Source organism: Choloepus didactylus, chromosome 12, assembly GCF_015220235.1.
Source record: "Choloepus didactylus isolate mChoDid1 chromosome 12, mChoDid1.pri, whole genome shotgun sequence".
Classification (NCBI taxonomy): domain Eukaryota; kingdom Metazoa; phylum Chordata; class Mammalia; order Pilosa; family Megalonychidae; genus Choloepus; species Choloepus didactylus.
Window position 1 is genome coordinate 2,829,130 of NC_051318.1, and position 22,176 is coordinate 2,851,305.

A 22,176-nucleotide genomic window follows, 5' to 3' on the forward strand; every position below is an offset into this window, starting at 1 on the left:
GGTATGATATTTTTAAAGTTTAGCAAATGCAAGCTCCCTTGGCCCCCTCCTATTGTGGTGGCTTTAAAACCTGCCAACTTGGCAAAACTGAACTATTTTTCATATAAATGCAATCATGCAAGTGTTCACCCAGTGTAGTGTTTTGGAGGTCCATCCATGATGTATCATGTATCAGTATTTTGGTCTTTTTTATTGTTTGAATATGTACCACATTTTATTTACCCATTCATCAGCTGAAGGATATTTGGAGTGTTTCCAATTTTTGACTATTTTGAATAATTGTGCTGTGAATATTTGTGTTCAAGCCTTTGTGTGGACATGTTTCCTTTCTCTCACTTGGGTAGATTCCTAGGAGAGTAATTGCTGGGTTTTATGGGAAGTTTATATATTACTGTTTATGAATCTGCCAAACTGTTTTCCAAAGTGGCTGCACCATTTTACATTCCCACCAGCAATATACACAGATCCTGGTTTCTCCACATGCAGCCAGCACTTGCTGACTGTCCTTTTTGTTACAGACATTCTAGTGGGTGTACAGTGGTATCTCATTACAGTTTTGATTTGCATTTCCTTAAGACTTATGATCATCAAGCAACTTTATCTGTTTTCATTAGTTATTTATATGTCTGCTTGGATGAAATGTTTATTCAAGTCTTTTGCCCATTTTTAAGTTTAAGATGTTTGTCTTTTTGTTATTGAGTTCTAAGAATTTTTAATATATTTCAGATACATGATTTGCAAATATTTTCTCCCAGGCTTTGTTTGTATTTTCATTTTCTTGAAGTTGTCTTTGGAAGCACAAAATTTCTAATTTTAATGATATTCAATTTATCATTTATTAATGGTGTGTGCTTTTGATGTCATTTCTAAGAACTCTTTACCAAATCCAAGGTCGTGAAGATTTTCTCCTTGTGCTCTTCCAGAAATTTTGTCATTTTAGCTCTTACATGTAGCTCTGTGATCAGTTTTGAATTAACGTTCATGCACGGTGTGAGGTAAGGTCTAAGTTTATTTCTTGCATATGTGTGGCCAGTTGTCCCAGAGTCCTTTGTTGAAAGAGCTTCTGTCCCTATGAATTGTCTCAGCACTTTTGCTCCAGCCTGTTCTGGCTCTCTCGCATTTTACATCCATCTTTGCTTCTCACTGCCTGCCCTCAGGACTTCAAGCCCAAACATCAGATAAGGACAACAGTGATGCTGAGACTGTTTCAGTAGCTCCCAGAATTGCATAAGGCCAAATCCCTGGATAGATAGATGAGTAGGTAGGTAGGTAGATAGATAGATAGAGACCACTACATCTTAGTGGTTCTGCTTCTCTGATAGAACCTGGACTGATAAACTATTCTTATTGTGCAATGTCTATTAATGTCAGCTGAAATTTTTGTGCAAAATGTGATATTCAGCTTTCAATAAAGTTTTGCTGTTTGTATTCAGAGTCATAAATATTTTGACTATTAATTAGGCATAACTCTATGTTCAACGTCTTTCATGGTTCACACCAAATCCTTTATTCTCCAATCACCCAATATTCTGGAGATGTTGAATTTGTTCATCTCTTAGTACATGTGGGTAATGCATTGTTCTATGCCATCCATGTCTGAAGGTGTCTTTCTAATTAATTTATGCATAAATGAACACTTAGAAGTTTGTTAAATCCTTGAATCAAGGCATGTTTTTCACTTCCATAGAAAACCTTAAGTAGAGATTTATATTTGTTACCTCATTCTTTTCTCAATGTATTATCGACTTACCTGAGACTGGATAATGTGAGAAAAGTTTGTAACTTGACATTGACGTCACTATACTCCAAAGCGTCATCTTCTTAAAGTTCCCCCTTTTATTGTCAAAGCATCGAGGTGAACTCAATTCTAGTCAACATTATTTATGAGTTATATGGAAAGAATGCTTAAAACACCTGGCACACATCATGGGAAACAGTTCATGAGTTTATCTCTGAATAATAAACAGTGAGCTATCTGTCTGAATCTATTTGTATGTTATTTGAAAACAAATCATGTGAAATGATTCCAGAAGAACAAGTTGTATTTGGTCCGCTGATAGAAGTGTATATATCTAAATCCTGTTCTAGTTTAAAAACATAATTATTTTTGGGTTTCAATTCACTAAATAAATTTGTTTTCTTATTATCCCCTTTAATTCATTCTATATAGATACAATTAATTCTTTCATTAAAAATGCACTATGTAATATTTGATTCAAACACTATGTTAATGTGCATGCTAATATATAAATAGCTGTTAAATGAATACCTTGAGCCCATCATGCAACTTAACATCGAGGACACTGCTTCTGCCTGCATGCCAGTGTCCCCACGTCCCCATGCCCTCCCGCTGCTGCCCTCCCCTGCCTGATTCTGAATTGTGTGTTTGAAATCACATTTTCCTTTGTCTTGTTAGCCTCATTGGAATGCTTTTGACGTGGAGTAAAATCCATCTGTTCTAAGCTAAGTGCACCATGCAAGGAGCTTTGACAACCGCTGAGCCACCAGCACAATCACGATAAAGAACAACCCCACCCCTGAGGGTTCCCTCTTCCCCTTGCCCCCGGGACTGGCCGTCACCCACCTGTCTCCTATCACTGCCCCTCAGCCTTCCCGGGAGTTGCACATAACGGAACTTACAATATGGAAACCACGTCTGACTCCCCTCACCCAGCGTAATGCCTCAGAGATCCACCCATGTTGCGTGTGTCAGTAGTTCCCTTCCATGGCTGAGTTGGGTGACCATAGCACACTGCGTGTACCCATTCCCCGCTGACGGACATCGGGGTGTCCCAGCCGGGGCAGTGATGGCCAGGCTGCTGGAGAGCACTGAGCACAGGCCCTCGTGTTGGATGTGAGCTTTGCTTTCGCTTGGGTGACACCAGAAGTGGAATTTCTGGGCAAGATGGCAAGTGCATATTTAACTTTATAAGTAACTCTCAAGCTGTTATTTCCAAGTGACTGTGGTTATATCCATTGCCTGTTAAATATATATGTAATTTCAACACGTAAGTATGTATCCCTAAACGTTAGCTTCAGTTTTGCTTGTTTTGGAGCTTCATAAGTTAGTATCATAAAGTGTCATAAAGACAATCCAGACTTGCTTTTCTTCACTTAACATTATAGGTCTAAATGTCACCCATTTTGATACATGTGATATTAGTTCTATCGTTTTCACTGCTGTATTATTTTTGATTGTGTAAATTTGCCACATTTTTTATTCTCTCTCTGCCTAAGTGAAGATTTTCAATTGTATTTTTCAATTTTCCTATATCTTTGTGAATTTTTTGTCTGTATAATCTATCAATATGGAGAGAAGTGTATTTAAATCCCCACTGCAATCAGATATTTTTACTTTTTCTAGTTATTTCTGTTAACTTTTAATTTATATCTTAAAGATATTTTCTTAAGAGCTTGCGATAAGAATTGTTGTGTTTCTGATAAATTAAAAAGTTTATCATTAAGTAGTGTCCTTCTGTATATCTTAGCAAGTTTTTCCAGTTTAAAGTCTATTTTTTTCTAATGTTAATATAATTATTCCAGCTTTCTTTCTTTTAGTTAGCGTTTCTATGGAAAAGTATTTCTCATCTTTTTTACACCCAACTTTTCCATTTATTTATGTCTTACATCTGTTTTTTCATAATAGCTCCTGACCGAAATGTGCACCTATTTAATCTGATGATTTGTATCTTATAACAGGAGAATTTAGCCCATTTCTGTATATTGTGACTATTTATATACCTGGAGTAAGTTCTACAATCTTTCTTGCTTTCTATTGTTCCTACATTTTCTCTCCTTTTTCTCCTTTCTTTACTTTTTTAGGGTTAACCAAATTTTTTGTTTGTTTTCGTCTTATTCCATATTTTCCTTCTACTAGATATACAATGTATCCTTTTTCTTTCTTTTTAAGCGGTAACATTTGAAATGTTAACATGCATATGTATTATTTAATGACTTCTACGGTTAATACTTTAACCCCACTCCTGAACAACATAAGTGCCTTATCCCATGCTAACTCTCATGGGAGAGAAATTGGTGAGGCTTAAACAGGGGCAGAAGCCACAGATCCTCACACACCCCTCTTCAAGGCATATCCTAGAATCCCTTCTCTGTGATGTCTTCTGTGATGCTGTAGCACCCATTCTCCATGACATCTTCTGTGATATCACAGCACCTGCTCTCTGTGACGTCTTCTGTGACATCATAGCACCCATTTTCCATGACATCTTCTATGACATCATAGCACCTGTTCTCCATGACATCTTCTGTGACATCACAGCACCTGCTCTCTGTGATGTCTTCTGTGACATCATAGCACCTGTTCTCCATGACATCTTCTATGACATAGCACCTGTTCTCCACAACATCTTCTGTGACATCACCGCACCCATTCTCTGTGAAATCTGTGATGCCCCACAAAAGTATTCCATTCCCTTTTCCCATCCTACTTAACACACATAGTTGTTTCTTGTGTGTATGTCACACTGAAGTTTGTATTCCTTGAGAATAAAGAGTATATCATATTTCTCAGCATATATTTAGTTTACTGAATGAATTTTAAAAGAGCTGTTTTATGTTCCTAAGCATTCATGACTTTCTTTTCTCATATTTCACACAGATACCAGCTCTATCAAAAATGTTACTCAGAATGACCATTGATGAAAGAAATAAATTAATTAAATTTAAACTTATTAATATAAATGTATGCCAAAACACAGGTCATATATTTTCTATGCATGTGTCTCCACTTTTGATATTAACTAGTATTCTAGTCTTTGTCCCTAATTAATTCATCCAAACAGCCTAAGGCAATGAAGTTAGCTTGAGAGAAGCAAGATTAAGAAACATTCCACCAAATTAATCCACATCATAAATCATAAATCTTCATATGTCTACACATGGGGGGAAGCAAAGCAGGGGAAGATGACTAAGTCTGGCTGAACTAAATGAGCTGAGGTTGTTCTTTTGTTTAGTCATATAATTTTGAAAGAAAAATGGGAAATATCATATGCTGTCTTAAAACATCCCTCAACATTTTATTTACTGAGTTTGCAGTGTTTCCGATTGTGATGTAAGCCCCCAGGGAAGGAGTCGGGATCTTGGAGCTCTGTCTCCACCCAGGAAGCCACAGAGCTTGCACCCCTACCCAGTAAACTTGCCATCCCTGCATCTGTGCACAAATACGTGAATTAGTGAGTGGATGAATGAATGAATGAAGAGGGGAGAAAAACCAATGCAGCAGCTGTCATTTTATAGCATAGCCTTTTTTGTAATTTCCTCCCCTTTCTTATATTTGCAAGGCAGTTGTTTAAAAAAGAACACTTGTTTGTTTGCTTGTTTTTGTTTGTTTTTAGCCAAAACTAAAACTGGTCTCCAGGATGTCTGTGGTGAAGACAAAAATTAATATTATTTATCAGCTATTAGAAGTGGAATGGATTACACAACCACATTTTGAAGAAAAAACAGCAATAGTGGAGAAAAGGGGAACTTGGGAAAAAGAAACCGACCCATGGGGTTAAACAGGGCCTGTAAAGCTCACTCCTCCTGTTTCCCCAGGTGCAGGCAAAATTATGCCTAAGTCTGTGCAGACTATTCGAGTCTATTTTACTTTTAAACGAATCCAGCAAGAGAGGTTCCACAGCCATCCTTCCAAACAAATTCTAGCTGTAAGATGTCACCAGAAGTGGCTCTTGACATTAAGTCAAAATCTTTCTTATGATAAAGACTGACTGTGGCTGACACTGATAAATGCTTTCTGTGGACTGTTTTGTTTAAGCCTCACGACCCTGTGCCCGGAAACAGAAGCTCCCAGAGGTTACAGAACTGGCAGCATCAGGACTCAACCCAGGAAGTCTGACTTCCAGACCCACTTTCCTACTTAGTGTATTCCTTCTTCCCTGTGCTGTCATGTAAATAATTTCCTGCAGATACAATTTACAGTACAATTAAACAACAGCAGAAGGTCTGAGCCGCCGGACTTCGGCAATGACCGGACCGCCCGGAGCGGAGTGGGGAGGGCACCCTGCCAGGCCCTCGGGGGCTCCAGAACCCAGAGTCTGGCAGAAGAGGAGATTCTGGTGATGGAGATGCTGAAGATGAGGCCAGAATTAGAAAATAAACACAAGGACATTTGGTGTCCTGGAAGTGAAAGAGGTGGTTTTTATAAGGAAGGACATAATAAATAGTGTTGAATGGCGTCAAAAAGTCAAGCAGATGAGGACCGGGGTGTGTTCGTCGGGCAGGTCACCATCAGCAGTGGCGAGAGAAGTTTTGGGGGATCCTCGGGTGCAGAGGGCTGGCTGGGGCGAGCCAGGAGGGAAGGGAGAGCAGGAAGCCGAGGTGGTGGGAGCAGAGACGTGTCAAGGAAGCCGAGAGAGCGCGAGGGCCTGGAGGAGAGTGGGGGCAGGCGGGATTCTAAGGTGGCTGCTCTTATAATTTTGTAATTCTAATGGGAAATAAAAAGTCTATTAGTATCACGATGGCAATGATCCCAGAGAGAAATCCACAGGGTATTTTGATATCTAATAATATAAGTATACTCAATACTTTTATCTCTCAAAAACGACTTCAGCCAGGATTTCTTTTTCATCCTCTTTTGCATTTATTTGTGATTTTCATTTTTACCACTTAGCTAACTATGTTTTCCACATGCCACGGCTAAGTCCAGACCTTCCGTTTGGTTTTTAGCTACATGGACCCTTTCTAAACTGTTTGACATTTTTGATCATGTACTTACATTGTTTGTTTGTTTGTTTTGTCAACAGGCTTATGTAAGCCATAGAATTATATGAAACTTTTTTGCTTTCTTCTTTATACTTGATTGAATTATAGTAAGAACTTACTAACTGTTAATTTTTATAAGTAGTCTGAAAGCAAAATAGAAACATCAATCATATTACAAATGTTTTAATGCCAAATCAAATTTTGCTTGAACTTCATTTTTTAAAGTATGTATATTTACCTTTATTTCCATGAGTGAAATAGAGGGGAATCTGTAATGCGGTTGAAAAAGGATGCTATTCTGAAAGCAAAACCATCCTAATTCTATGGGAAATTGCAATCAAATGGAAATAAATAATTTTTAAGGATTTTTTAATTCCAGAAAGAGGAAATGATCAAAACTGTCTTGAGAAATGATTATAATTTTCACTTTAAAAACTATGTTTCTGATTAGTCCTTAGTCCTTAGAAATCCTTTCAGAAGAAATTTTTTTTTTTTTGCTTGGCTAATCGTCAGATCCAACAGTAATTTTATTGCCCTTTTATTTTTAAAATCCCCTTACATTTCCAAAAAAGGAATTGAGATGGTGCCCATATTTTCTAAATTAGACTCAGTAAAGTTTGTTTTCATAAATAGTTGGTAAGAAAATAGAGGAATTGAACTTTGTCTTGCTTTACCGTTTATTTTAATATGGAAAATCTCAGGAATGTACATTAAAGAAACTGATTGCAAATATTCCACATATGAAAATAAATTATTTTGCACTGTGTTAACCCTCTCATATAGCATCAGAATAGAAGTTATGGATGTTAATAGCTCTTTTCAGTTTTGGTAGAAATTTTGAGCCCTGCAATGTCCAGTTGCCCAGTTCCCTAGTGCTGGGGATGCCCACACTCAGGCACTAAAGAGAAGCGTACTCTCCCAACCTCTGCCCACAAATTTAATCTCCACAAGAGAATCAGGCCCAAGAATCAATAACTAAAGAGCAGCCATCTGCCAGACGCCAAGCTGGTGAGTGAGAAAATTACACAGAGAATTCACGGCCATCCAAGGACCACTCGAGGAAGCGGAGCCCTCTCCACGTGGTGAGAGGCGCACCCAGAGGTTCGTCTTCGCTGCTGCTGACCCTGCAGCCTGCTCCCCTGGTGAGGGGTTCAAAGAGCACAGGCTGCTCCCCACTCTTCTGATAACTCCCTTGGTGCCTTCAAAACACTTGCTCTGCCTGCGCCTCAGAGTTCCCGCACATGTGAGTCAGGAAGGAAGGAATGCAAATAACGGAAACCTACACAAAAATTAAATGTGCTGGGAAACTAAATGTTTCCCTCACAGAATCCAAAGAAGTAAAATGCACCAAGAAGCGAGGAACTGGAACCAGGAAGCAGAGACTGTTGGAACCCGGGCATTTAATGTCCATATTTTTCTCTCTGGAGTCAAATGCCTCCTCTCTGCTTCTCAGATGTGTATTCTAGTGGCCTGCATTTTTAGCCGACTCCTGCTGTAAATTGGTGACTTAAAGCAGGTTGTAGATAATTGCCAGACCCCGTAAGATACAGAAAAAGATAGGCAGCCAGCTCTGCAGGGTGGAGGGGAGAAAGGGCCCCTCCCATTACACATTTAGCTACCATGGAACTGAGTTTAAAATAGAGATTTAAATTGCAGGCTATTTTTTCAACTTCACCTGAACCCATATGTTCCAGTTTGCTAAAGCTGCCAGAATGCAATATAGCAGAAATAGGTTGGCTTTTACAATGGGGGTTTATTAGGTCACAAATGTACAGTTCTAAGGCCATGAAAATGTCCAAATTAAGGCATCCAGAGGCAGATGCCTTCTCTGGAGAAGGGCCGATGGCATCCGGGTTTCCTCTGCCACATGGGAAGGCTCATGGTGCATCTGCTGATCCTTCTCTCCCAGCTTCTAGTTTCAAAATGGCTTTCTCCAAAATGTCTCTGGGTGTTCTCTCTCTAAACAACTCTGAGGCAAACTCTGGATTTCATCTCTTAGCTTTGCATCTCCAAAAGTTTTTCTGTCCACATCTCCAAGCATCTCTGAACTCTCTCCGAAATGTCTCTGCCTTTTATCCTCTCATAGAGGATGCCAGTAAACTAATTCAGACCCCCCTTGAATGGTTAGGGTCACATCTCCATGGAAACAACCTAATCCAAACGTCCCACCTGGAATAGGTCTGCCCCCACAAGATTGGCTTTTTTCGGGGACATAACAGATTCAAACCAGCACACCAAATAAAATATCTTACTTCCAACTTCTCCAAACAACAACTTTTTGTCTGCATCCTTCCCTTCATGAATACTTAAGGTGGGACCATCCTTTACAATAACTGCACAAAACCTATTTTCTAAAATCCATGTTTACATTACAGTTGTTTCTCTTTAAAACACACTAGGTCAGGTTTATTTCTTCGGGAGCAGGGGCAGTTTTCACCACTATCCCCTTTTCTTAGAGGACACATGTGAGAAGGAACTTGTTTTACCAAAAATTCAAAAGCTTAAAAAACATTTCACAACCAAGGAGCCTTTCCAACACCCTGTCACCTTCATCCCTAAATTAGACCTCATGTTGAAATAACCACCTGTGTTGGTTTGGCGATATTATGTCCCCCAGAAAATGCCATGTTCTTTGATAAAATCTTGTGGGGGCAGATGTAGTAGTGTTGATTGGATTGGAATTCTTTGATTGTGTGTTTCCATAGAGATGTGAGTCAATCAACTGTGAGTGAAATGTTTGATTGGATAATTTCCATGGAGGTGTTACCCCGCCCACTCAGGGTGGGTGTTAATTGGATCACTGGAGTCGTATAAAGGAATTCACAGACAGAAGGACTTCAGAGCAGCTGAGAGTATTATTTTGAAGAGGAACTGCACCTAAAAGAGGACAAAATGCTCCAAGAGCAATATTTTGGAGAATGTCATTTTGAAACGCAACCTGGGAGAAAGCAGACGCCAGCCACATGACTTCCAAACTAACAGAGGTTCTCTGGACACCATTGGCCATCCTCCAGTGAAGGTACCTGATTGTTAATGTATTACGTTGGACACTTTATGGCCTTGAGACTGTAACTTTGTAATCGAATAAACCCCCTTATAAAAGCCAATCCATTTCTGGTGTTTTGCAAAATGGCAGCATTACCAAACTAGAATACCATCCAACTGTAACAGTGATGCATATGATTACAATAATTGTCCTGGGTGTTTATAATATGACAGGCACCAGATTCATTGCTTTTATATGCAATCTTTAATTTTAATAATTTACTGAATCTGTGCTTATGTGATTATTATGAACCAGTCACTGGCTATGGAATCTACAGATATGAACATGTTAGACTCACATAACAAACTCTAATTAAGCCCAAGGTACAAATGCGTGACATTGGGAAGGAGACAGAGCCAGTCTGCCCTGGTCCAGCCACTTCTCCACACAGCTTCTCTGCCCCCGTGAGCTCTGGCTTAGGAAAATGAGTGCCTTGAATCAGTCTCGCAGGGATCAGAAGAAAGGCTGAGGTGAGCAAACACGCTGAACCTACGCAGCAGGTGTGCTCTGTTCCCTCAGTAACCAGGTACGAGGACCTGCCCTGGAAGGGCAGCTGCCAACCCACAGACGTGCCTGAGCCGGGGAGGGGCCATGGCAAGCTGTCCCGCCATTTTTCAGGTTGCCTTTTCTTAAGTCAGTGTTTGCTTGGTTGCTATTTACCTTGGACTGTTTTCCAGAATTCTGGGCAAGTTGATTCTGACAGTTTCTGTTTTTTTTTTTTTTTTTATTTTTTTGTGGGGAAAAGAGCATGCATTTGGAGCATCTTACCCCCACCATCTTGGAGATATCACTCAGCTTATTGGGTTTTGATAACAGATCATTCCTACAGCATTCTCTCACTACTTAGAACTTGAACACACATTTATAGTGCCTTTTGTTTTTGTAAAAATATAAAAATAAAAGATACAACCATTCTACTATAACAAAGATGTATTACACTGTCCCCTAAGTTTCTGAATGAAAGAGTTCGCTGCATTCAGGCCTGATACCTAGCAAGCAAAAAGTTAACACCCAAGGATATTTCTAGGCCAAGCAAACGTAAGCAGGAACATGGAAAACAAAACTGTCATAGACAAATAGTATTAGGAGAGTCATAAATGTGATTCTAATATTTTGTTTCATTTAGTTCCAGAAACCTAGCAAATATTTTTAAAAAATAATAATGAGATCAGCTCTCTTTTCCTCCCACCTGCCAAGTCTAATACGGAAACTAATTAAAAAATACTTCTCAAAGAATTGTAATTAAAGGAAACATTAAATATTGATTGTACTTCAGATTTGGAATGCAGGCCATAAATTGTGTTCCCACCTCATACGTATCTCAGTGCATATGCTACACTGGAATTCAGAATTTTCATTTTGCTTCTTGCTGTTTGCAAGTGTCATAGCAAAGGTAACAAAAACAATTAAGATCAAAAGATTTTATTATGAATTTGATCCTGACCCCTGACATCAGCTATTATTTTATGTTCCTCCATCATTCAAGCATTCTGAAGACATTAAGAAAAACAGTTTGGATTTTGTCTACATTTAGCAGATTTGACATATATTTTGAAAAGATGCTCTTGGTACGAAGCTTCCGATTGTAGTGTTTGCACGGATGTTAAAGACATAAAGGCTGTCTTTACAGGCAATTTATTGAACTCTGTGAAATGATGTTCAGAAAACAGTCGAACAGTCCTCTGATTCCAAGACTGTTAAAAAAATGACTGCAGAGAAAGTAGACGACATTTGTTGTATTGGAAATATGTCCTGGCTATGCTTTGAAATATTAAAATAGCAACTCAGTTTTCACATTTTGAAAGTCGGAAAGTGTTCGAAAGACCCCTGTGATACTTCAATATTCCTCTTCTTCCCCTCTCCTATCCCCATTTACTCGGAGTAACTTAAACCAGCACAATAGCTTTTGGGAAGTGTGGGAAGCTCCATAAATAATCGCTGGTGTAATCCCCGACAGTGGCTGCCCGGCTCTGTGCTTCCGAAAGTGCAGGGACACGTGACAGCTAAGAGAAGGGTTGGAACTCCTGGCCTGGAGCGTCCTATTACAGGTAGACATAGTAACGTGTCTACTTCTCTACACCGAGAAGCAAATGATCACCAAATTCCAGCTATTGCTCCTCAGTCTCAAGAGTGTAGATAATGAGAGAGCATATGAAAACATCAAGGTTTAGAAATCCATAAGTCATGCCCTCCACAGGTGCTTCACACAGCCCCCGCGATGTCTTTGAAACTGGTGACAGGCATCCCCCAACTCAGGAGCACTTCACTCGTCCCTCTGAGTGTGACGCCGACCCTTCGTCCTTTGTCGCTTTCCCATAGAACACCACAGAATCAACACACGGAGGGAAAGAGACCTGCACACCTGCGCTGAAGCCTTCCCGACACCTGAGCGCTGTTTTCACAGGTGGGCTAACCAGGGAGCAGGTATTTGTGTGCAGGAAGTTTGTAGGGGGTGGGGTTGCCAGATTTAGCAAACAAAACTTCAGGATGCCCAGATAAATTTGAATTTCAGATAAACCATGAACATGCAATCTCTGGGACATACTTATACTAAAACAGTATTGGTTGTTTATCTGAAAGTCAAAATTAAACGAGCTGTGCATTTTATAGGCAATTCCAACTGAGGGGCCTTCAGAATCAACACTGTGGGGGAGTAGGGAAAGAAGCACTCAGCAGAAGAAGGTAAACTGTGATGCAATTCCGACAAAGGCCTCTGCTCCTTCTACCAGCTGGAGCTAGACGGCCCTGGGAGCGCCCACCCCATCTGGGAAGGGAGAGCCAGACCCTCCGGCCTCAGCACTCAGCCAAGGAAAGCAGAGGGCCCCGAGGAGCACGGTCGCCTCCAGCCAGATGGCGTGGGGAGAGGCACCCAGGCGGGGGTGTGGGCAGCCGACACCCCCAGAGGCTTGGGGATGGGGGCGTCAGTCCTTTCTGGGGTAGGGGCACTGAGCGGTGGCCACAGTGTTCGCTACTCTTCACCATCATGTGCACCGCCCGAAGGACATAACAGATGGTGGAGTTTCCCCCACGAGGCTTCCAGAGACAAAGATTTTGTGGAACCAAGTATCCTTCATGTCAGCCATTCTTAATAAGTTTTTGTGCCATTGACCCCTTTGGCAGTCTGGTAAAATCTGTTCCCCTTCTCAGAATCATCTTTTTAAATGCATAAAATACATAAACTTTAAAAGGAAAGCATTCACAATGAAATACATTTTCAAAATATTAAAAAAATAAATTGTGATCTAATAAAAATAGAGTCCTTTATTATAGCATTAAATAAAAGGATCTAGCAGTGAATACAAGTGATATTTCAGGATATCATCGACAGCAGTGATGTTAAATGAAATAACCTTTGATTTATACTGATAACAAAGTCACAGTTTCTGCTAATCTTCATGGTTGGTTTGATTGCTTGAATTTATAATTGAAGGAAATGCTAAATTTATGCTGGAGAGGAGTGAAAATAAAGATGACATTTTTCCCTATCCAAGCTCCTGGACCCCAGGGTGACTCTAGGAACAGTTTACCAAAAATAAAGTCTCTGTTGGGAAGTGGAGGTAAAAAGGAAGAAGAAATAAGGATGGTCAGGAAATTGAAAATTTAAATAAAAGAAAGTATACAGAATAATTTATAAAAATGACATCATTCTACAAGGTAATCAGACAACTCTGAAGATTACAGCAAAAAGAAGCTGGAAGCAGAGCACTGTGTTCTTTGTCTAGATCTGCTGAATTCTGCGTTCTGGGCCTCAGTTTTCTCATCTGTAAAATGGAGTCATGCCTGCCTACCTGATGGTTGGAACCGCAAATATTAGAATTCATCATTACCAACCTAACAAACACTGCAGTGCGCCCAGCCCGTCACTGACGCCCTCCGAGTGCAGAGGTCAGTGTGGCTCCACTTTGCCCAGGTGCCGGGAGGTGTGAGGACAGCGAGGCCGTGGGGAGAACCTAATGGAGCACAGAAGGAGAGCAGTGAGCACCGAGGGAGGACGGGGGGATCGTAACTGGGTTTTCAAGAATAAACAAGGATTCGCCACCAAGAAAGAGGAAGGGGGAGAGGCTGGAGCAGATGTCCTGGCAGACGGGAAACACGTGCTGCTACCACTTCCCAGGCCCGCTAACCCCCTCGGATTTACCAAGCAGGTTGGATTTTTCCAGTTTCTGTGATCCCATTCCTCAAACTCCAAGAAAAGTAAGAACTCAGAAGCAGTTTGTAGCTGACATGCAGATACAGTCCAGAGCATTTTCTCAAGTGCAAGGGAAATATTTACTATAACAAAAATTCAGAGTGAAAGATAAAGCAATAAGAAACACTATGATAAGGTATTATTTTAGAATGTTATCTACACAGTTTCTTGGCAAGAAAGCACATGCTATAATGCCATTTGACATAACATGATTATATGTAAATATTTTAATATGGTAAGGACATTAAGAAGAAAAACCATTACACCATTTTTTATTACTTAAATGAAGAGAGTCAAAATTCACCTTAGTAAATCAAATAAGTATCTAGAGCAATAATTATATGTGTACCGATGTTAAACGTTACAAACGCTTGTGGAAAATTCTTTCTTCTTTCAAACATTTTACAGCAATAATCATAATTAGGCCCGTATGTTAATATGAAATGAAGTAACATATTTTCCTGATTGCCTAGTATCAGCAAGGGGTTTTAAATTTGCCAGGTCAAGTGCAAAGTTCAGATGAATCAATACATCTGTTCAGTGACGTTTTCTCAGATGCAGTAAATTACACATTCCTATCTCTTTATCCCCACGCAGTGTTGAGCCATGTGGTTGATGTAACCATTTAAACTACCCAATTTATTAAAATTAATTCACATCTCTCATCATTGCTTATAAAAGTTAATCATGTAATGTCTCTTTCTGGATGAGGTGATCCGAGATTTGAGTTCTCTCTCTCCCCAACAGGCCCAGGACCCCGAGCTCCAGAACCCCCAACCCCGGCCGTGTCGGCCCCCGCGGCCTGCCACCTGCTCCTTCTGGAACAGCCCCGTTGGCTTCTGCACCAGCAGCGCTGCCTTCCGCATCTCCATCGGCCTCCCACATCCCTCCTCCTCGCCGCCTTCCACGTGCTCCCCGAATCCTAGAGCTTCCTGAGTTTCTGTCCTCAGTCCTTTTCCCATCTCGCTGCGCACACCGCTCTGGGAGGCTGTATCCACTCCAAAGCTCCGGACCTTTGTCCTTCTCACCAGAGCCACTCTCTTCTCGTGCTGGCCCGGTTTCCCGACAGCATCATCTTTAGATCCCCAAGCCGAAATCTTGGCATCATTTTGACTCTTCATTCTCTTTACGCGGCCCAGCCCCAACCTCCAGTTCACCAACCCTGAGCTCTTTAGCCTGTTTTTATCTTGATGACGACAGAATCGGCTTCCCTGCCACAGCCAGAGTGAGCTTCCTGACTGTAAAGGGGAGCGGGCCCCTCCCTGCTGGCGATTTCTGTGGCTAACGCCCCAGCATCTCAGTGTGACATACAAGGCCCTCCCCAGGACACCTGCACTCATTCCGCGGCTCTACCTCTCGGCACCTCGTGACGGAGCCTCCCGGACCCTCCCCGCTGGGCCCGCTTGGCTTTCTCCAAACGAGCAGCTCAGTCCCATTCATCCGTGCCATCGCCCAGGACACTTACGGAGGGGGCTGAGTCACAGAGTTGGGAGCCAGGTTGGGAGAAATAAATTCACTTCTTACTTATATGCCTGATGAGCATAATAAAACCTTCGATGAACCAGTAACATTAAATTCATTAATTAAACCAAGGGGTCAGTTTCAGGTAAACTGCTCCATTCCCCCCTCCCCCAGTCAAGACCTTCGCACCTTCAAAGCTGTGTGTCCTTACTCCAGTCTGACTTTGCTAACCACATTATCTGTTCCTGATGCTATGTCATCAAAAATGTCTTCATCCGAGTCATTGGCAAAATGCTGAAGAGCTGAGAAGCAAAGTCTGAGTCTCTGGGATGCAACTAGAGGCCTCTTTCCAAACGGACAGATACTCAGTGGGTCCCTCATACGTGCCAGTGGACGTGCTGCAAGCAGCCTGGGGCATGAGCTGTCTCATCTAACTCTCATATCAACCACACTCACTAGCTGCTGTGCCTCCCTCAGACAGATGAGGAAACTGGGACTCAGAGTAGCAAAGTAACGTGCCCTAAGTCACAAAATTAAAATCGGCAGTGTCGAAATTCAAACCCAGATCTGTCTGACAGCAAAGCTTTTCTCTCTTTCTACCAAAACACACTAACCTTTAAAGTACTTTATTGTACTTACTTACAGCCTATTTTATTCCTTTTGTCCATGATATTTTTCTGTCCACATCTGTCAAACCATTACTGAAATTCCAGATATACCACAATAAGAATAATCTCTGTGGCATCGCCCTCAACGGCCTGGGCTCAGACATGAGTTTTCCTGGAGCCTCAGAAATGTGGGGCGGAGATAGGGGTAGGGGGCTCTCCATGCACAGCTGCTTGGGACAAGAGGAATACAGAATTATCACAGACAATTTCACTTTCCTTTTCTGCCATTGAGGATTTCTTGTAACATCCCTTACGCACATCACCACTTTGAAATCATGACATCTATTAGAGCTGCTGCTGGATCCCTCTATTTAATGCATTAATAAAGGGTCTACTTTTGTTATATCACAAATTCAATTTTTTAATCATTAATATCAGTGGGGGGGGGGGCAGCGATTCAGGAAGCGAGCCCTAATAGAGGCACCAGGGAGACCTTGGTCCCAAGCAGTTGGTAAGTTTTGAAGGACCGCAGTCTGGTAACAGGTGAGCAGAACGAGGCAGGGCTCACTGGGAAAGTGACGCAGGGCCGGCCAGGCCCCCTTCACAACGGGATCAAAGCAGCAGGGAAGGAGAGCCATGGAGCTCCAGAGGAGCTCCGAGTGCCGGTCTACGCTCCACCAGAGGGGTGGGCTGACCTGGGAATTCAGTGGGGGCACTGGTGAGTCCTCTCGGGGGTCCCTGGGGAGAGAAAGGCAGGAGAGTAAGGCCAGTAAGCTGTATGGCGACAGGGGAATCTGCCTGGGTTACTCTCCTCCAGACAGACAAACGAAACTTTCTTGTTAGCATGAACATCAACACAAATAAATCGGGCAGCACTGCATCATGAGGGCACCCAGTGAAAACCGTGCCTAGGGGCTGTGGGAACAGACACACTTCTTTGCCCCCAGAATGTAGGGACAGACATTTTGAATAGTACAAAGATTGCAACTAATTTCAGAAATTCCAATTCTTAAGGATAAAGCTTCCCAATGTGAGCCAGTGTTTGCAAGGGCAATGGAAAAAAAATATAGGAGGGAATTTGTGTACAAATAGGCAGAAGGATCAGATTCCTTCATTCATCTGGGATGTGGGTGCTGGCTAAGTACTAGAATATGAAACAATTTGCTCCAGAAAAATACTTCCCATGTTCATTTTCTGAAAAGCACCTTAAAAATAAAACATTAATCTTTTTAAAAGAGACTGCTAGAAAAAATACTGACAACTTATCAGAAAACAATTAGATTTTTTTAAATACCATTTTTTATTTCGTCTTCAATCCAACCTCACCGGTAAGCTATTCCTGGATGGCTCAGTTTATTAGAGAATCATGAGGCCACACAATAACCCTTTGTGGACCAGTTAGCTTTCTTCCTGCTATTCTGAAATAATGTACTGAAAACTTAACCATAGCCAAAGATGGAGATGAACAGGCCAACAGGACAAAGGGGAGTCATTCTAACAAAGGAAGCACTTGCTACTGTGTTGGTAGCATTTCAGTGCATTTGTTGCACTGTGCCCCGAGATGGCTGCCCTGCTGGTATTTTAAAGGAAAGCCAATGTGGAAAGGCACTGGGTTCTCCCCGAAGGGAAGGTGTTCCTGGTTCAATCCAATGGAGAAGAAGCAAGTCCTCAGATACGACATCAGAACTTGGGAGGCAGACCCTAGACAGGTGGGGGAGGGGGTCCCCAAATCTTCTACGGCCTCCTGATCTTGATTCTGGACTTCACGAAATCTATCCTCATGTTAAAATACCCTGAGACAGTATAAAAGGTTGTTAAATGTAACAATTCCTGTTTTCTCAGTTTCAAGACAAAGCTCAGTGACAGAGAACTAAAAACATAATCACCAAGTATCTTCACATTTTAAAGCAAAGGTCGGGCCCCCTACCCAGGGCAAGATAAGAGATTTTGAAGTGTATTCTGCTGGCCTTATCCATCAGCTCCCTCCAGGCTGAAGGAATAGAGAAGATGACTTTATCTAAGAGGTTTTAAAGAACTTGAACAGGACAGTAGTTTGGAGAGAGTTGTCAAGGCATCATGCATTTTCTTTCCTCAACACAAGCCATGGCAGAGAACTACTCTGGACAGCTTGGTAAGTGTTCCCTGAAATTGGAGGGAGAGGGGGCTGATCATAGTCCCTTCCTGTAAAGAAAAGCAGCATCCACCTGTCCTGAGACATGAGAGCAAGGAGAGAAGGCTGAGTTGGGAGTGGCCTGCATGAGTTTCCTGGTTTCGGTCGTGGACTCCGGTAGCAGGAAGTGGGCACACTGCTCCAGGGAGGCCTGGAGGCATGAGAGGATCCAGAAGGGCTGTCAGAAGTCAGGGGCCTCAGAGGAAGATGATGAGCCATTAGCAAGCAGGATCCACCAAGACAGGACTCCAAGGGATCACAAAAGGCTTCAAAACTACAACCCCCACGACAAAAATCATCCTTCTGAATCAGCCACAGCCAGAGGGCATCAACGTCAGATACAGTTGTGCTCAGCAGGTGTGACAGTTTGAATGTATTATGTCCCCCAAAACGCCATTATCTTTGATGTAATCTTATGTGGGCAGAAGTATTGGTGTTGAATAGATTGTAATCCTTTGAGTGTTTCCATGGAGATGCGACCCACCAACTGTAGGTGATAACTCTGATTAATTTCCGTGGAGGTGTGGCCCCGCCCCTTCAGCGTGGGCCTTGATGAGTTCACTGGAGCACTATATAAGCTCAGACAGAAGGAGCGAGCTTGCTACAGCCAAGAGGGACACTTTGAAGAACACACAGGAGCTGAAAGAGGAGCTTCAGCTTACAGGGACATTTTGGAGACAGACTTTGAAAGCAGACTTTTGCTCCAGAGAAGCTACAAGAGCACAAATGCCCCAAGAGCAACTAAGAGCAACATTTTTGAGGAACTGCAGCCTAGAGAGGAACGTCCTGGGAGAAAGCCATTCTGAAACCAGAACTTTGGAGCAGACACCAGCCACGTGCCTTCCCAACTAACTGAGGTTTTCTGGACACAATTGGCCATCCTCCAGTGAAGGTCCCCGATTGCTGATGTGTTACGTTGGACGCTTTATGGCCTTAAGACTGTAACTGTGTAACCAAATAAACCCCCTTTTATAAAAGCCAATCCATCTCTGGTGTTTTGCATTCTGGCAGCATTAGCAAACCAGAACAGCAGGTGAGACGTCTCCTGAACCCAAGGGACCGCGTGCCCTACAGAGGGATGGAGAATGAGAAGAGGCAGAGAAGATGTGGACACAGAAAAGGTGGTGAGCCCAACAACCCCTTCCGACTGCACCTTCCACACCTGAAACACATCTCAGTGGGGTGAAGAGAAAAACTTGAAACTGGATGAGAGTGTGAGATAATGTGAGTAGGCTAAATCAGACCTTGTATTGGTTAAGAATACATCAGACCTCGTATTGGTCATTGAGGGGCAATGGAAGAGCTGTTTGACGAAGCGGGTTTAACGGAGAACCATGAGAATGAACAGAGCTGCTATCTTCTCGCACCTGGAACCCACCTTGTTCAGGAAGCTCTAAGGATCACCGACGGCCTTGCACACACAATCAGATAAGCAGCTGTAGGAAACTACGAGTGAAAATGACCACACTCTATCTTGTAAATCATTTTCTCTAGGTGGCTGTTGCTCTCTGTTTCCCTTTCATTTTCACTCAGCATGTAATGATGTGTTTTTTAAAGTTCCAGCCTGGCCTCACCTGGGTACAATATAGTTACTCCAGAGCTTTGAAAGAGCAGGAGCCCACGATCCCTGCAGCCAGTGATGGATAATATGGACGAAATCCCCAGGAGAAGGTGCATCACAGAAGAATAAGAGAAGGAATGCAGAGGCCCGGCTGCCCCTTCATTGCCAAACTTAGAAGTTTATATTAATAATTGTGTTACGGAGTCAGGAAATTTTCTCAGACATTATAGAAACTTTTGAAAGCACACAGCTTATAGCTGGTTGGTTCTCTAGGAGAAATTTGAGAGTATTCCTTACTTAGGAGCACAAGTCCATGAAGGCCTGACTTAAGAAAGCCCTCCCAAAGTTCTGACACAGGAAGATGCTGGGGGATCCTGGGTTCCAGAAACGGGAGGTTGAGGGGGAACCACAGACCTCACCCCACCGTGGCTTGAGCAGTGGAATTTTAGATTTATTGTTTCGTCGCACGTCATGGCCAGTTTGAGGCGTAGCCAACCTTTCCATGTAATACTGGGCAGTGACACTAAGGCACCCCCTCGGTGGAAAGCAAGCTGGGTCACCGGAACCGAGCACCCAGAGTTCGCACCCTGCCCCCTCCAGCCTGGGAGCTTTCCAGAGTCCTCCTGCTCCTCCTGAGGCCTGTCTTCCACTGTCTCCCACTGGCTGAAGCTGGTGGCCTCACTGCCAACGCCAATGACCCCTTCAGCTTCCCTCCCCTGTCCTGCTGCTGGCAGTTGCAGCCACTTGGTGCTGGGCTGTATGTTAGGGCCTGTCCCCGAGAACTCAGCACCCGGCTTCTTCTTCGCCCAGCACAGGACAGGGCCTGGTGTACAGCAGGTGCTGAGGCGCTAAATGTTTAAATAAATAAGAGATTGGCCAGGCTGCCTTGTGCAGGGTCTATTTGTCCCTAAAGACTAATCATAAATAGCACGTTGTTAAGAGTTATCTGACGTGATGCCAAGCCAAAAATCATTAGTGTATTGTAGGCAACGGGGAGACATGAAGATCCTTGAGCTGGTGCCTCTTAGGTTTACAACGTGCTGGGGCAATTATTCTGGCAGAAGGGTGCAGAACCTGCTGGGTGGGTGAAAGGCTGGAGACCAGCAGCCGCCAGCGGAGCTCACAGTGGCAGACACCCAGTCGTGCAGCAAGCGGGTGCACATAAATGCAAATAAATGCCACAGGCAGAAGCTGCCTGGAATCTCCTGTCATTCTGTGTGTGTGTGCTGTGTGCCGTTCCTCTGCCCCTCGCGGGCTGTCCAGTGGGCTGCCTGCCCTGATGGGAATCACAGGTATTTAGAGATGCACGGCCGGTGGCTGGCGGCAGGAGGGAGCTCTTTCTGACCCAGCCAGCAGAAGTCTCCACTGGACTTCAGCCTTGCTAATTTCTGAAATAGGCCCAAGCATCTGCCCAGTTTCTCTTTCCAGTAATTTTATAGCCTCCAAATGAAGAATTGTTAATGTTGCACTTTCCGGGCTGGGTGGATGGCAGCCTCCGAGCCAGGAAAAACCGGCCTGGCTGGCGAGACTCGCCTCCCGCTTGGCTCTCCCTCGGGAAGCAACCTTGGGGACGGGAAAAAGAGGTGGCAAAGCGACGAGGCGACAGCCAGTCCCAGTCAGGCTGTGTCGGCGTCTGTGGACGCTGTAAACAAGCTTGGTCCTCCGCGTGCCCCTTTGTGCTACATCCTCCCATCTCCCTGCTGCCCTGACTTCCGGAAAAGCGTGTTTATTCCACCCAGTGGATTCACTAAAGCTTGTCTAGGCTCGTGAGTCATGAAGCTGTGCTTTACAACCTGTATGGAAAATATGCAGTTAATTTATTTTCAGTCACTTCTGGCCTATACTGTGATGCGATGTTCCCTTTTTCCCCTGAATTTTATTTCAATAAAGACAGTTACCAAGGATTCCAAACTTAGCATTTCTATCTGGGGGACAAAATGAAGTACATTCTATTCTGTAAGATCTGAAGGTAACTGCGTTACTTTCTAAAAGCCAACCCCTCACCATGGGATTGAAATACGAATTTTCAAAAACTGATGTCTACTTATCATCGGGACTGCATGTATTAAATAACTACATTAGGCATGTATAGCCACACGTCAGGTAACTCTTAACAACTTGCTATTTGTGATTAGTCTTTGGGGACAAACAGATCAACACTAAGGAATTGGAAGTAGGGTGAGCATATCTATGGAAGCTAGTGTTGGTGTCGTTGGTGTTTGGAGCGCACGTCTGGGTTTTAGTGGCTGAAGCTGCCCACAGCGCACACTGCTCGCCGGGCACGGTCCTGTGACTCTGCGTATGTAAGCGCGAGGGCGTGAGTGAAGGAGGGAGAAGGAACACAACCCAAAGGCAGGAGGAGAGAACCTGCTCTTCCCGCCAGCCCTGACTCGGAGGCGGCTGCGTCTGGAGGCCACG